We start from the raw sequence: 13,616 nt of genomic DNA, 5'->3' as shown, positions 1-13,616 counted from the left end.
CGCTAGTTCAGACTTACAGTATGTGCCCTCCAGAAGCTTGCATTCTGCAAGCGAACGACACCTTGTGGTGCCATCCCGAAAGGCACAAATGGTGCTTTTCCACTGCCTGGTACGACTCTGCTCGGCATGGCTCAGTTCGGCTCGGTTTGTGTTTCCACTGCAGTTTAGTACCACTTTGGAGTGGGCGGGATTATTGACGTCACCTCTACTGCCATGATTCCTGAAAAACTTTTTAATTCCGTGTTGCTCCAACACGCTCTAACTGGATCCGCTCCTCAGCTATCAACGAGAGGACAGTCTGTACTTCCTCAACAGCCATTTTTTTGGTTGTTAAAAGGAAGGTGTGCTCATTCAAAACCGTTCCGCTCGATCCTTTGCTGGCTGTGCTCATTTAAATCTTGCGGGTCTGTTGTGTCTCGTGCCGCAAGTTCAATGATGCAGGCAGTGAGGATTTTCTCCAGCCAATCAGTGATCAGCAGAGTTTACGTGTCACGTTTTGGTAACGGTACAGTTCACTTGGAAACTCGGCCGAGGTGGTTCCAAAAATAACAAAAAAAGTACCAAGTACTGTACCCAGTGGAAAACCCCCCAAAAGTGAGCCATACTGAACCATACCGTGCCGTACCATGCAGTGGAAAAGCGCCAAAAATCTCTCATACAGACTATTTCCCAGCTGGTGGAATGACCGACCCATCTTAATTCGAGCAGCTGAGTCTTTAGCCATTTTCAAAAAATGTCTAAAAGACACATCTTTATCCTCAGCACCTGACAAATTAGTACTAGCACTTACCTATTCTATTCTATTTTACTAATTAATTTATTTGAAAAAAATAACACCTTGCTATGTGTACTGTGCTAGACTGAGACTTGTCACTGTACTTGTACACTGTTGCTCTTGTTGATGTGATTGCTTTATTGTTCTCATCATTTGTAAGTCACTTTGGATAAAAGAGTGCTAAATATTTAAATGTAAATGCACTTTCAGGTTGGAACAGAGGGAGCTGAAGTGCTGTAGAGCCAGCCTGAGCAGGATGGCACCGTACAAGCTCTTCTTTACTAAACATGCTGACGTTTTCTCAGACCTTCTTTGACTACTCAAGGAGAAAGTCATTATGGCATTTTTGAACACTACAGGCCACTGAATTTCGCTGGTGTGATTCAATTGGGCTTCAGTTTTTTGTACCGAAAGATGTTTCCCTATAGTGTTAGCTATTGATGCAATATCAAGAGAACTGGAACTGAATGGGAACCACAGTTTCAATCTTGCACGTAGTCTGATGACTTGACACAATTTAAGAGAGTATAAAATCCTGTTTATTGAACTGTATATTCAGTTTAACTTGTTTAATCTGTAAACTCTTTAGGAAACTTTCTTTTTGACAAATTAGGATTACAAAGTCACTTTTCTGCTATTTTTCTTAGATTCCTCTACACCTGTTTACCTTTATTTTTTTCCCCCATGCTGCTTTATTATAGTGAAATAACTTCAGATAAATCTGCCACTAATTTCTTACCCTTTGAAGGAACCTCCGGAGTATCAATAAAGTGTCCCGGCCATTGTTCTGTTCCACAATGTGGGCAAGACTCAACACCGAGACCTTCCTCCTGCAGCTCCAGATGGATGAATTATGGATGAGGGAGTTCTGGGGCAAAGAGCACAGGAAAAGCTCTGGTTTCCCAAACGTCAACTTCATCACTGGATTAGAAGACACTCGCTCATCTTCCCTGATGAATTCATTCACTTCCTTTAGCTGTTTCTCCAGAACCTGAGAAAAAGAAATATATAAAAAAATGAAAAGTAGAGCTTCAACTAATAGTCATTTCAGTAATCCAGAGGTTGACAAACTTTTTTTTTTGTCATCTGAACCTCTTAGATGTAATCTATTTACTTGAAGTACCCCTTGAGGTTTTAAGTTAATATTTGAATAATTTAACACTTTTGCATGTTCACAGTTCTCTGATGACACTTAATGGTCACATGAGCTGCAAGTAAACAGAAAAAAAAAAAATCTAATCTTTTTTTTTTCTAATCTGTTTTATATTGATATTTCAAAAATGTAAAATCCTCCAGCTTTTATATTGATGGAATATTGGTAAAAACTTCTGTCTTCTGCCAGTTTCAGTTGTTGCCTTCAGGGCAATGTTTTAGGTAACCTCGGGCAATTACAAATGTGTATCAGATGTCAATTGTGCCAACTGCAGTTAGAATTTTGTTCTATACTGATACATGAATATTAATATGTATGCAGATATATGTACATATGGAAATGTATATATGTATGTGCATGCTAATGTGAATTTTTGAGTCTATATTGGACTTTTACTTTTTAGAGTTGTTGTGTATTGTATTGGTCTTGACAAATTTCCACTTGTTGACAATAAAGAAAAGTAAAAAAAAAAAAAAAAACCCTATCGATTCCTGTATGTAAATTTTTTCTTCTGTGTTTATTAGTGCGCTGCTTTTTTTGCAGTGGTAACCAAGGAAACGCAGTATCACTGTTGTTCCATAAGCGCCACCTGCTGTCAGAGAGTGAATCTGGGTCTCATTGAGGCCCTGTTTACACTAGTGCATTTTTGTTTTAAAACGCATAACTTTTGCTACGGTTACGCCTATCGTTTACACTACTTCTGTGTTTTCAAGGTCGAAAACTGAGACTTTTGAAAACGCTGCAGACCCTGTTTTACTTTGAAAACCCCGGGGTTGTGTTTCAGTGTAAACGGAGTAAAACAGAGACTTTTGAAAACGATGGCGTGGCTGCCCACATTCTCTCTGCGTATCCTTGACGACCGTGTAAACAATAACATCATGCTCGTTATTGTACCCATAGATATGTATGGGTAGATTCCCCATTCGACCGCTCCAAGCACGCAGACGCGTCCGCCATCTAAATAATAGGGATCCTACCTATACATATCTATGATTGTACCTGCATGAATGGTCACGTGACATGCGTTTTCGGTTGTTTAGTGTAAATGGAGATCGTTTCTGAAACGCAGCGGAAACGCCAGTGTAAACACTGATCAAAGTCAGTTTCAAAAAACTTCTGTAAATGGATTCAGACCTAACATCAAGTCCAAGTCTGTTACATAAAGTGCACCAGACTGATTAATTTAACTTTAAAATGTTTTACCCCTAGAGGGACAGAGGTCCACCCCCATAGTTACACTTAATTATTATTATTTTATTTTTTTGTCAATTTTCTATCCATTTCCGACATAATGAAAAATCATGGAAATACATGAGAAAATACAAAATCAAACGTGATACATTAAATATACTGGATACATAACACACTAAAAGAAGTTGTTCACCTTCAGCTGATGTGTAATGACATCAGTATTCATGGCATTTTCCCATCCATTTCTTGCATCTTTAGTGGAAAGGTTTCTATCATAAGCAACAGGCCCTGTTTATAATAACAAAATGTAACATTTCTTGAATTTACGTGGCAGGAGATCAGTATGGAATGTGGAAATGTAAGGTGAGTTTTGGGAACTCTTACACTGGCTGGACTGACGGGGTTCCAGTAGACTGTGGATGGTCAAATGGATGGTACTGACCGTATCATCCACCCCTTTACCCAGAGCTCTGATCAGCTGCTCCATGTCCTTCAAAAGATGGGCCATCAGGAACGACCCGGGATCCGGCACAGCAGGCTTGATGATCTGCATTACACTCTACACAGAAACATGCAAGAATATGGAATGAAGATAGTTAAAGTTGCTCTCACTAAGTTACCCTATGTCAGGGGTGTCCAAACTCGGCCCTGGAGGGCCGGTGTCCTGGAGAGTTTACAGTGGCCCTCCAGGACCAAGTTTGGACACCCCTGTCCATTTTTGGTGAACAATTGATTTGTGCATGCACAGTTCAAATTTCTCACTTTTTGAATAATTAGAAATATATTTTACCTGCATCGTTATGCTTCACCCAGGGCTAATTAATTAAAGAACAAATATACAGTACATAGTTGTATGCTCTTCATTTTGTGCCAAAATATAAATATAAAAAGTTGATACACAATAAAAAAAAAAGAAACAGTTTGAAAGCAACATGATGGTAAAGTCACAAATTCTACATCATAAAACGCAGTACAACACAACTGCATTATCAACCAATGTTGAAATTTCTCTCACCAAAATTCACTGTCAAAAACATACTATACAACACAAAATCACCAACATAAAAACAAGAGGGAGACATAAAATAAATAGAAACAAAAGATAGAAACAAATCAACAACTGATCCATAGAACAAGTCCCCACCCTACACACAGTGTGTATATATCTATCTATATATCTATATCTATATATATATAGATATATATATAGATATACACATATATCTATATATATCTATATATATATATATATCTATATATATATCTATATCTATATATATCTATATCTATATCTATATCTATATATATATATATATATATATATATATATATATATATATATATATATATACACACGCATACATATACATATATAAATAATTATATAAGCTTTTTGTCTTGTGTTGTGTAATATTCAGGTCAAACTATACAAAGAGCCCGTGCTACCTTTGCTCAAAATTAACCCAACCAATTTTGTATTATTATCATCATGGCCACAAAATAAACAGAATTGCTAAAATATACTGATTTTAACGTTCGCTGGACGAGTCGTTAAGAAGGTATAAATTATAAGTTTTGAATTAATATCAATTCAATCAAATCAATATCAAATCTTTAATAAATGATTCCCCAAGAGCTGAAATAAGAGCTCAAATTCATTACAGAGAATACTTTTTGTACGCAAAGAAAATAAAAATAACGACGTTTTTTCAACAATTCGTCTCCTCTCTGTCTCTCTGCGTCAGCGTAGCGCCATTTTAGAGATTATTCACTGGACACAAACTGTGTAGGCTCTTCTGTATCAGCCGCAACACAAGGATGCGATATTTTCGTTCAAACCAAACCGTAAATAACGTAGAATTGTGCATCCTTGTGTTGCGGCTAATGAATACAAAAAGTATTCACGTCGCATCATTAAATTCAGATTGAACCACTGATGGCAGATGGACTATCCTGACGATGCTTTTCATACTTTTCTGTGACTTGACAGTGTAATTTACTTGGCAGTCAATGGGACAGTCACAAGTGTCACGAGTGTTGTCGGAGCAGGGAAACGAGGAGACGCGGAGACGAGGAATATAGTAACTAACACCCTCTTTAATGATGAGCTTCAGGAACACATGAACAAACAGCCACATAGACAATTCAAGACGGAACACAGAGGTCAGGGAACGCAGGACTTTAGAACACTAGGAGATTAGGAAACTAAATACACAGGGCTGGGGACTAATTAACTCAAACACAAAACTAGGACAGGAACGCCAAATATAGTCACAAGAGGAGGGGGAAAACACAGGACGCGGAGACAGTCTGAAAACCGGGAGGCTTGTTGTCATCTAAAATATTTTAAATTGTGTTCCGAAGCTTGGGCTTGGGTTAGTTCACGTTTCGCGTATTTCGGTCCGTTCTAAAGGATGGCCCTGGGTGCAGTCATAGCACTTATTACACATTTCACCATATTAATATTTAAGGCGATAAAAGATGTTGATTAAGATATAGATAAAATTGTTTTTAAATATTACCAGTTTGTTAGTTATCCATTACAGTGTACAAAACACTGTAGCAACACTGCAGCAGCTGCGTTTGTATGAAACAAGAGAGAGCGAGTCCACGATACCAAGATGACAATTAAATAATTGTACACATAATATTGAATTGAGTATAAATATATATATATTTTTTTAAAACTGTTCCCAGCAAGACTGTTCAGACTGTGCAGACTGATTATGCTAGGAAGGTTGTCCGAAATCGCCTACCCTACCATTAAGTTTGAGATTAAACTGACTGACCACCCCCTGGAGGAAGACCAAGTCATAAACTCTGGTCTCTAAAACAAGGTTTTGAGACTATCCTGAATGCTGGAGCTGCCTGCACTAGGAAACTATACGCCCTGAAATGGCAGCTCTTTGCATGGAGCACACAGGGTCAATATATTTTTTATTAGTATATTAATTAGTATACTCTATTTTTTGGAAGCTCTAATTCACACAAAATATTTTGGAAGGCAATGTTAATTTTACTTGAGTATATTTTTTAGTATTGTTTGCACATCTGCATGTCACAAAACCATAAACGGCAGAAAGAATGTAATACCTGTGTGTTGTTTTGAGCTCCCAGCAGCATGGACATGTGTGTGAGCAGTCTGAGAAGAGCGAAGGGTGCAGGTGACATATTCTTAGTGTCCTGCATGTCAGGCTGGTCACGACGTTGTGCATCACCCAGAATGTGTCCTGACCGAGTACGGTCCGCTCTGCAAAGAGGAACAATTGCCTCAAACTCATGAAACAACTGAATAAACAATTAAACAGATATACAGCACCATTTTGTAGGGAAATTTTCAGCCAAAAAAAGAAAATCACAAGTTTTGTAAAGACATTAAATAACACTTTACAAAAAGTTCTATACATTAACATCAATGCATTTAATAATCTTGGTTAATTTTGATTTATATTAATCCTTTTTCATTTGAAGTTTTTGCATTAATTTGCATTAAAGTATCATTATATTAATAACCTACAATTCATCTTTATTAATAAATGCCGTAAAAAACCCGGTTCATTATTAGCTCATGATACCCAATCCATATAGAGGAACAAGTTATATGGTGAATGACCAATCAGAATCAAATATTTCAGACGGCCAGGTAATAAACTTAACTGAATTAAAAACACATAAATTAATAACAACAAGCAAGAGTAACTCACTGTATCTCCATGGTTTGGAAGCCGTCAAGAGGTTTGTGGTGTTCGCCGCCTATTTTTGCATTACACTCAAGACAGTAGCCAACCTCCATGGGCAGGCCACACTGGACAGATGCATGAAGAGAATAAATGTTTAATTTAAGACAAAAATCATAATTTGATCATATTAAATTAAAACTAATGCTGTGTTCTGCCACATTTAATGTATGTAGTTAATGCTATGCCGAATCATAGAAATTAAATTACCCTACCATATCAACGATGCATGGATGACCATTAGGACAGGCTGTTAAAAACAAAAGAAGACATTAAGAATTGATTTAAAAACAGGATGTAGAAATGCTCAAATACAGAACCACTTGTCAATGCCAAGGATCTGTCAAAATTCCACCCCCTTGTTTCCCAAAGCAATTCTATTGGCTGAAATCAGTTTTAGGATATTTCGTATCTGATTAGAAATCCTGCAAGTCTATATAACAGATAATCCCACAAACCCTATTGGTCTGTGTAATATTGCCAAACAAAATTGCGTCAGTCAAAAAGGTTTCAAATGGGTTCTTTTTTTTCCTTCATTATTATTAATAGGTAACACTTTATTTTAAGGGTCTAGAATTATGCATTAGTTAAGCATGAACACACTAGTAATTAATGATTAACATATAATAAGGGAATATTAGCCATTATTTACTATTTATTAAAAATTCGAAGGGTCCACATTCATGCAATAAATAAGCTAGTAATTAATGATTAACTGAAGGTACAGTAAATGCCTTTTAGGCATTATTTACAACGTAGAAAACCATAAATTATTTTTTGTTTAGTAATGCACTTGTGTATATTTCAGTTATTCACCATCTATTAAGTTAACTGAACAATATTAAGCTAGTAATTATGTTTAATTAGTGCTGGTTTTACAGTTATAAATTGCTAAAACAGTGTAATAAAGACAATTTGACCCCCTGTTTTTAAAGTGAAAGTTATATACACCTTAAATCGCACTTATTGAATGATATTCAAGTTTACTAGATTTTACAAGACTAGAATAAGGCAATAATTATTGCTAAACTGCCACTATTAAAATATTAATGAAGAAAATTTGACCCCGTTCTAAAGATCAGATTCTCATTTACACTATTAGTTTGTTTATCAGTTACTCTGCAACATGATCTCATGAGAATACTCATTTTGAAGGATTACATAATGTTAAACAAGACTATACTATAAAACTTTAAAATGAGTAACATTTCTGTAATCGTTTAACCATTATTAATATTCTAATTATCTAATATTTATTTTGTTCACCGTGGGACACAAAAGGCGTTTTCTCAGTATAGTCCTATGCTGTGACTGACAATAAAACCATAAAATACATCAAAACGCAATATAAGTTCACAAACGACATTAATTTAATTCGCTCGCTGTAATCCGCATCTTTGGAATCCATATGATTGCGATGAACAGATCCAAATTCAAGCCTTTATTCTGCGATCTTCATCTACATTCTCAGCAGCAATGTAAACGTCTAAACCGCGGTTGTTATGAATTCTAAAATGCTAAAAAGCTTGAAACAACACATTTTATGGCAGTAATTTCAAACTCTCATTGGCTCTCACCTGCTTCGTCGAAAGATTGCGACATGCCGTGTTTTGGGTTTAAATGAGAAACGCACGCGCCTTCAAGGAGCGAAGAGAAGCGGGATATAATTTTTGTCGATTAATATCTTATATTCTTCTCTGTACCTCATAAAACTATTATATACAGAGGACTGCAGCTGCAACACATTATCATTTGAACAGATTTAGGTACTGCTTTTGACATTTTGGCAATAAATTAAATAGTGTGATTACGGTTGTTTGTTATGTTTTTCTTTATAACTGTACATTTAAAAACATTTTTTGGTTATTAGGTTTAGAGGTTTGATTGAGGTTAGAGGCTCAAAATATCTTCTCAATGCTATATACTGTTATTTTCTTACACATTTCTGTCCATTATGTTTTATATATTCTCTATATAATGGTTTTGTTTTTGTTTGGGGTTGGGTTTAGGGATATAACATTTAAATTACATAGACATTTTATGATATAAAAGATTTGCAAATATTTAACATTTTTTAGATGTAAAAACATAATAATGTTTACATTTAAATGTTGCCAATACGTCCATATTGTACATTTCAGCAGCTATCCGAAGAAACAAGAAAAATAGTGTGTCTGTAAAAGTTACCTTTTAATACCTACATAATAATGCAATTATTATTTGGCTTATTCTAGTCAATAAACTTGAATATCACTCAATAAGTCCAATAATTGATGTGGATATAACTTTCACTTTACACTGTGCGCAGAATTATTAGGCAAGTTGATATTCTGGTCATATTTTTTTTCCAAGAACATTTTACCAATTCCAAACCACATCAATCTTAATAACTACTATTGATTTTGTATTTAATAATTTCTAAGTGATATATAATTGTCCATGAAGGCTGAAAGTAAAAAAACTCCTTATTTCAGGTGTGCTGAATTATTAGGCAGGTTTTCTTTTACAGATAAAATGAGCCAAAAAAGAGATTGAACTCAGTTATGAACTCATGTCCATGAGAAGGATGCAATACTAATGCAATAATAGAATTAGCAAAGACCATTGGGCAGCGAAATGATCATTGGGTCAGAAGGGTCAGAAAAAAACAGGTGGAGAAGAAAAGACACGTTAACTGCAAAAGAATTAAGAATTAAGGTGAAGAATTAGATGAGAAACCATCAGGAACCATTTAGTCTCCAGCGCCACCATTTTCCAGAACTGCAACCTTCCTGGAGTCTCCAGAAGTACAATGTGTCAGGTTCTCAGAGACCTTGCTTGGGTAAACAATGCTAAAAAATAACCCTCACTTAATAAGAATAACATGCTGAAGTGTTGTGAAATACATGACTGATTTTGTATAGGCTTTATGGACAGATAAGTTGAGAGTGACTCTTGAAGGACCAGCATCACATCCTCTTGTACCACTGTTTGAAGAATTTATCTTCCAGAATCTGGCAGTAAGTTTTGGGAGCTCATTTTAGTCAATCTCTACAAGACAGACTTTTCAGGATAGGAGATGGAATAAAAATGAACTCCTAAAACTTACTGCCAGATTCAAACAGTGGTACAAGAGGATGTGATGCTGGTCCTTCAAGAGTCACTCAACTTATCTGTCCATAAAGCCTATACAAAATCAGTCATGTATTTCACAACACTTCAGCATGTTATTCTTATTAAGTGAGGGTTATTTTTTAGCATTGTTTACCCAAGCAAGGTCTCTGAGAACCTGACACATTGCACTTCTGGAGACTCCAGGAAGGTTGCAGTTCTGGAAAATGGTGGCGCTGGAGACTAAATGGTTCCTGATGGTTTCTCATCTAATTCTTCACCTTAATTCTTAATTCTTTTGCAGTTAACGTGTCTTTTCTTCTCCACCTGTTTTTTCTGACCTTCTGACCCAATGATCATTTCGCTGCCCAATGGTCTTTGCTAATTCTATTATTGCATTAGTATTGCATCCTTCTCATGGACATGAGTTCATAACTGAGTTCAATCTCTTTTTTGGCTCATTTTATCTGTAAAAGAAAACCTGCCTAATAATTCAGCACACCTGAAATAAGGAGTTTTTTTACTTTCAGCCTTCATGGACAATTATATATCACTTAGAAATTATTAAATACAAAATCAATAGTAGTTATTAAGATTGATGTGGTTTGGAATTGGTAAAATGTTCTTGGAAAAAAAATATGACCAGAATATCAACTTGCCTAATAATTCTGCACACAGTGTAGAACAAATTGTCTTTATTACACTGTTTTAGCAATTTGTAACTGTAAAACTCAACTCAACCTTGCCAAGACAGAACTGCTTGTGGTTCCATCAAATCCATAATTTCATCACAATTTCACCATCCAGTTAGGCACATCAACCATCACTCCTTCAAGAACAGCCAGAAACCTTGAAGTTATGATTGATGATCAGCTGACTTTCTCAGACCACATTGCTAAAACTGCCTGGTCCTGCAGATTTGCTTTATTCAACATCAAGAACATCAGGCTCTTTCTTTCAGACCATGCAACACAACTCCTTGTTCAAGCTCTTGTTCTGTCCAGACTGGACTATTGCAATGCTCTCTTGGCAGGTCTTCCAGCCAGTTCTATCAAACGTCTACAATTAATCCAATTAAAAGATTCATCTTTAATGAACTGAAAAGAACGTGCGTCACACTGCTATGTATTGATTTGCACTGGTTACCAATAGCTGCTCACATAAAATGAGCATTGATGTTTGTCTACAAAACCAGCACTGGCTCTGCACCCTTTTACCTAAATTCATTTCTTCAGACGTATGTGCCTCTAGAAGCTTGCGTTCTGCAAGTGAACATCGCTTTATTGTTCATCCCAAAGAGGCACAAAATCACTTTCATGGACTTTTAAATGAACTGTTCCCTCCTGGTAGAATGACCTGCCCAACTCAATCAGAGTAGCTGTGTCCTTAGCCCATCTTCAAGAATTGGCTAAAAACACATCTCTTCCATCTTTATTTGACCCTATAAAGCCAGAGACACATTGCACGATTTTCGGCTGTCCCAGACGAAAGATTGGCATCGAAAGATTTTGTATTTCAATTCAGATGCATTTACATTGTGACTGTGCCTCAGATGCAATCAACTGAAACCGTTTACAAAAGTGTCGCTTAATAAATACTCTTAGGACTGACACACCCAAGATTTTCTCCTAAATCAGCGAGTTATGAGCTACTTTTAGCCTTAAGATGTATTGTGAATACGGCCCTGGTCTCACAGACAGTACCTTAGGTTAAGATTGTTTGAAGGATAACACGTTAACGTCGCTGATGAAGATCTGCTACACTGCTACCTTCAATAAATTCTTCTCCCCACAAGAACTTTGGTCAAGCTAATTAGGAGAAATCTAGTACATTGGTGAGCCACCCAAACTACTGCTCAGTCAAATACAGCAAAATCCATCACCAGTCTAACACCAGTGTCTCGGGCTTAACTCTAGCACTCTCTATTCTAATTCTGTTTTATCTATGCAATTTTTATTATTTAAAAAATCTTGCTTGATTTCTTTAAAAAAGGCATCTAACACTAGCTTTCCATTTCCATTTGTTTTTATTTATTATATAAAAAAAAAAAAAAAAAAATTAAAACTAGCTACGTGTACTGTTAGGCTAACCAAGACTTGTCATAGCACTTACATCTTATTGCTCTTTTGTTGATTTTGACTGCTTCTAATGTTCTCATTTGTAAGTCGCTTTGGATAAAAGCATCTGCTAAATGACTAAATGTAAATGTATATGTAAAACGAGCACTACTTAAACAATTACTAGCTTCAAATTGTTCAGTTAACTTAATAGATGGTGAATAACTGAAATATAAGCAAGTGCATTACTACACAAAATTAATATATGGTTTGCTAAGTTGTAAATAATGGCTAAAAGATGTCTATTCAGTTAATCATTCATTACTAGCTTAATTTTGCTTAATCACATGAATGTGGATCCTTCAATGGCTAATATGCCCTTACTATATGTTAAGTTAATCATTAATTACTAGTGTATTCATGCTTAACTAATGCATAATTCTGGACCCTTAAAATAAAGGTGTTACCTTATTAATATGCAAACTGTCTTATATTCATTGAAATAAAAAAATGAAATAACTTGAAGTTCTAAGCGGCCATGCATTATTATTTTTTTCCTTCTTGTTTTCTCGTGATCACGACATGACATAAAAGTTTTGTCGTTATCACATCATTTTTCTCGTGATCTCGACATAAGTGTTGTTCTCAAGTTACACAACTGCGCCAACAGGTGGCAGTATAGAACTACGATTGGGGAGTTGTATACTGCCTGCTGTATCAGCATACTGTACGCGTTTGGGACAGAGTACCTTCTTTATGATAGGTTATGTATAATTTGTGCCGTTCATTACTGACATTTAATTAACTTATAAATGTTAAATGCTTGAATAAATATGATCATTTTGCTTGAAATTTTATCTGTTATCGTTAGGTTACTGCTGCACGACTCATCACTGTTTCTCATTTACAACGACGTAGCCCATTTCTAATGTGCATCTTTCTTATTTTTAATCTTTATTGTTAATAAATGTATATTAATAAGATATACATGTGTATAATTTAGTTCTGTGATGTTATACAGTGTTGTAGCCTAATCTTTTGTATTTTCTACATTTTGTAAACCACACACACACAGCAGCAGCATTAAGCTTGTAACGCACATGATATCACAGCCTATCCTACATGACTAATAAAATTCAAAAACAAATTGTTAAAATATATTATATATTATACAGTATATAATATATCTATATATTAATAGACTTGCGGCGTTAAATGCTTTGTTGTTGGACCATTTAAACATGTTAATTACACAAATAAAATGTTTAGCGTAGCCTAACTCTGGACAAAATCAGCAGTGTTTGATTAGCCCATTTATTTTATTGTAGACGTCATTTCTATATCCACAAGATACAGTATAAGAGTGCACGGTTATCTGTCGATCACTTGCGCCTCAAAGGGGGCATTCCAAAACGTTTAACGTTAAGAGAGTGTTTTAAAAGACCAAACTCAGTAAACACATTATTAATAAATTATAATAGCCTATGTAGGCTACAGACAAGCAGATGAGTCCAGGATGCGAACGCAATGCATTTTTCTTATAGCCTAACTGTTTTCTATGGGTAAAATTAAACGCATTGCATTCTTAATATGGGCTTATTTGTTTGTCTGTA

The 13,616-nt window shown here is 35.6% G+C and overlaps 1 pseudogene; it reads right to left on the bottom strand.

The window, feature by feature from the left end:
- Positions 1 to 13,616, bottom strand: part of LOC131537539 (E3 ubiquitin-protein ligase rnf213-alpha-like) — a 72,665-nt pseudogene that overhangs the window by 12,435 nt on the left and 46,614 nt on the right.

The sequence above is a fragment of the Onychostoma macrolepis genome, chromosome 03, assembly GCF_012432095.1.
Source record: "Onychostoma macrolepis isolate SWU-2019 chromosome 03, ASM1243209v1, whole genome shotgun sequence".
NCBI lineage: Eukaryota > Metazoa > Chordata > Actinopteri > Cypriniformes > Cyprinidae > Onychostoma > Onychostoma macrolepis.
The sequence above is the reverse complement of the archived record's forward strand: the minus strand, read 5'-3'. Positions and strand labels throughout refer to the sequence as shown.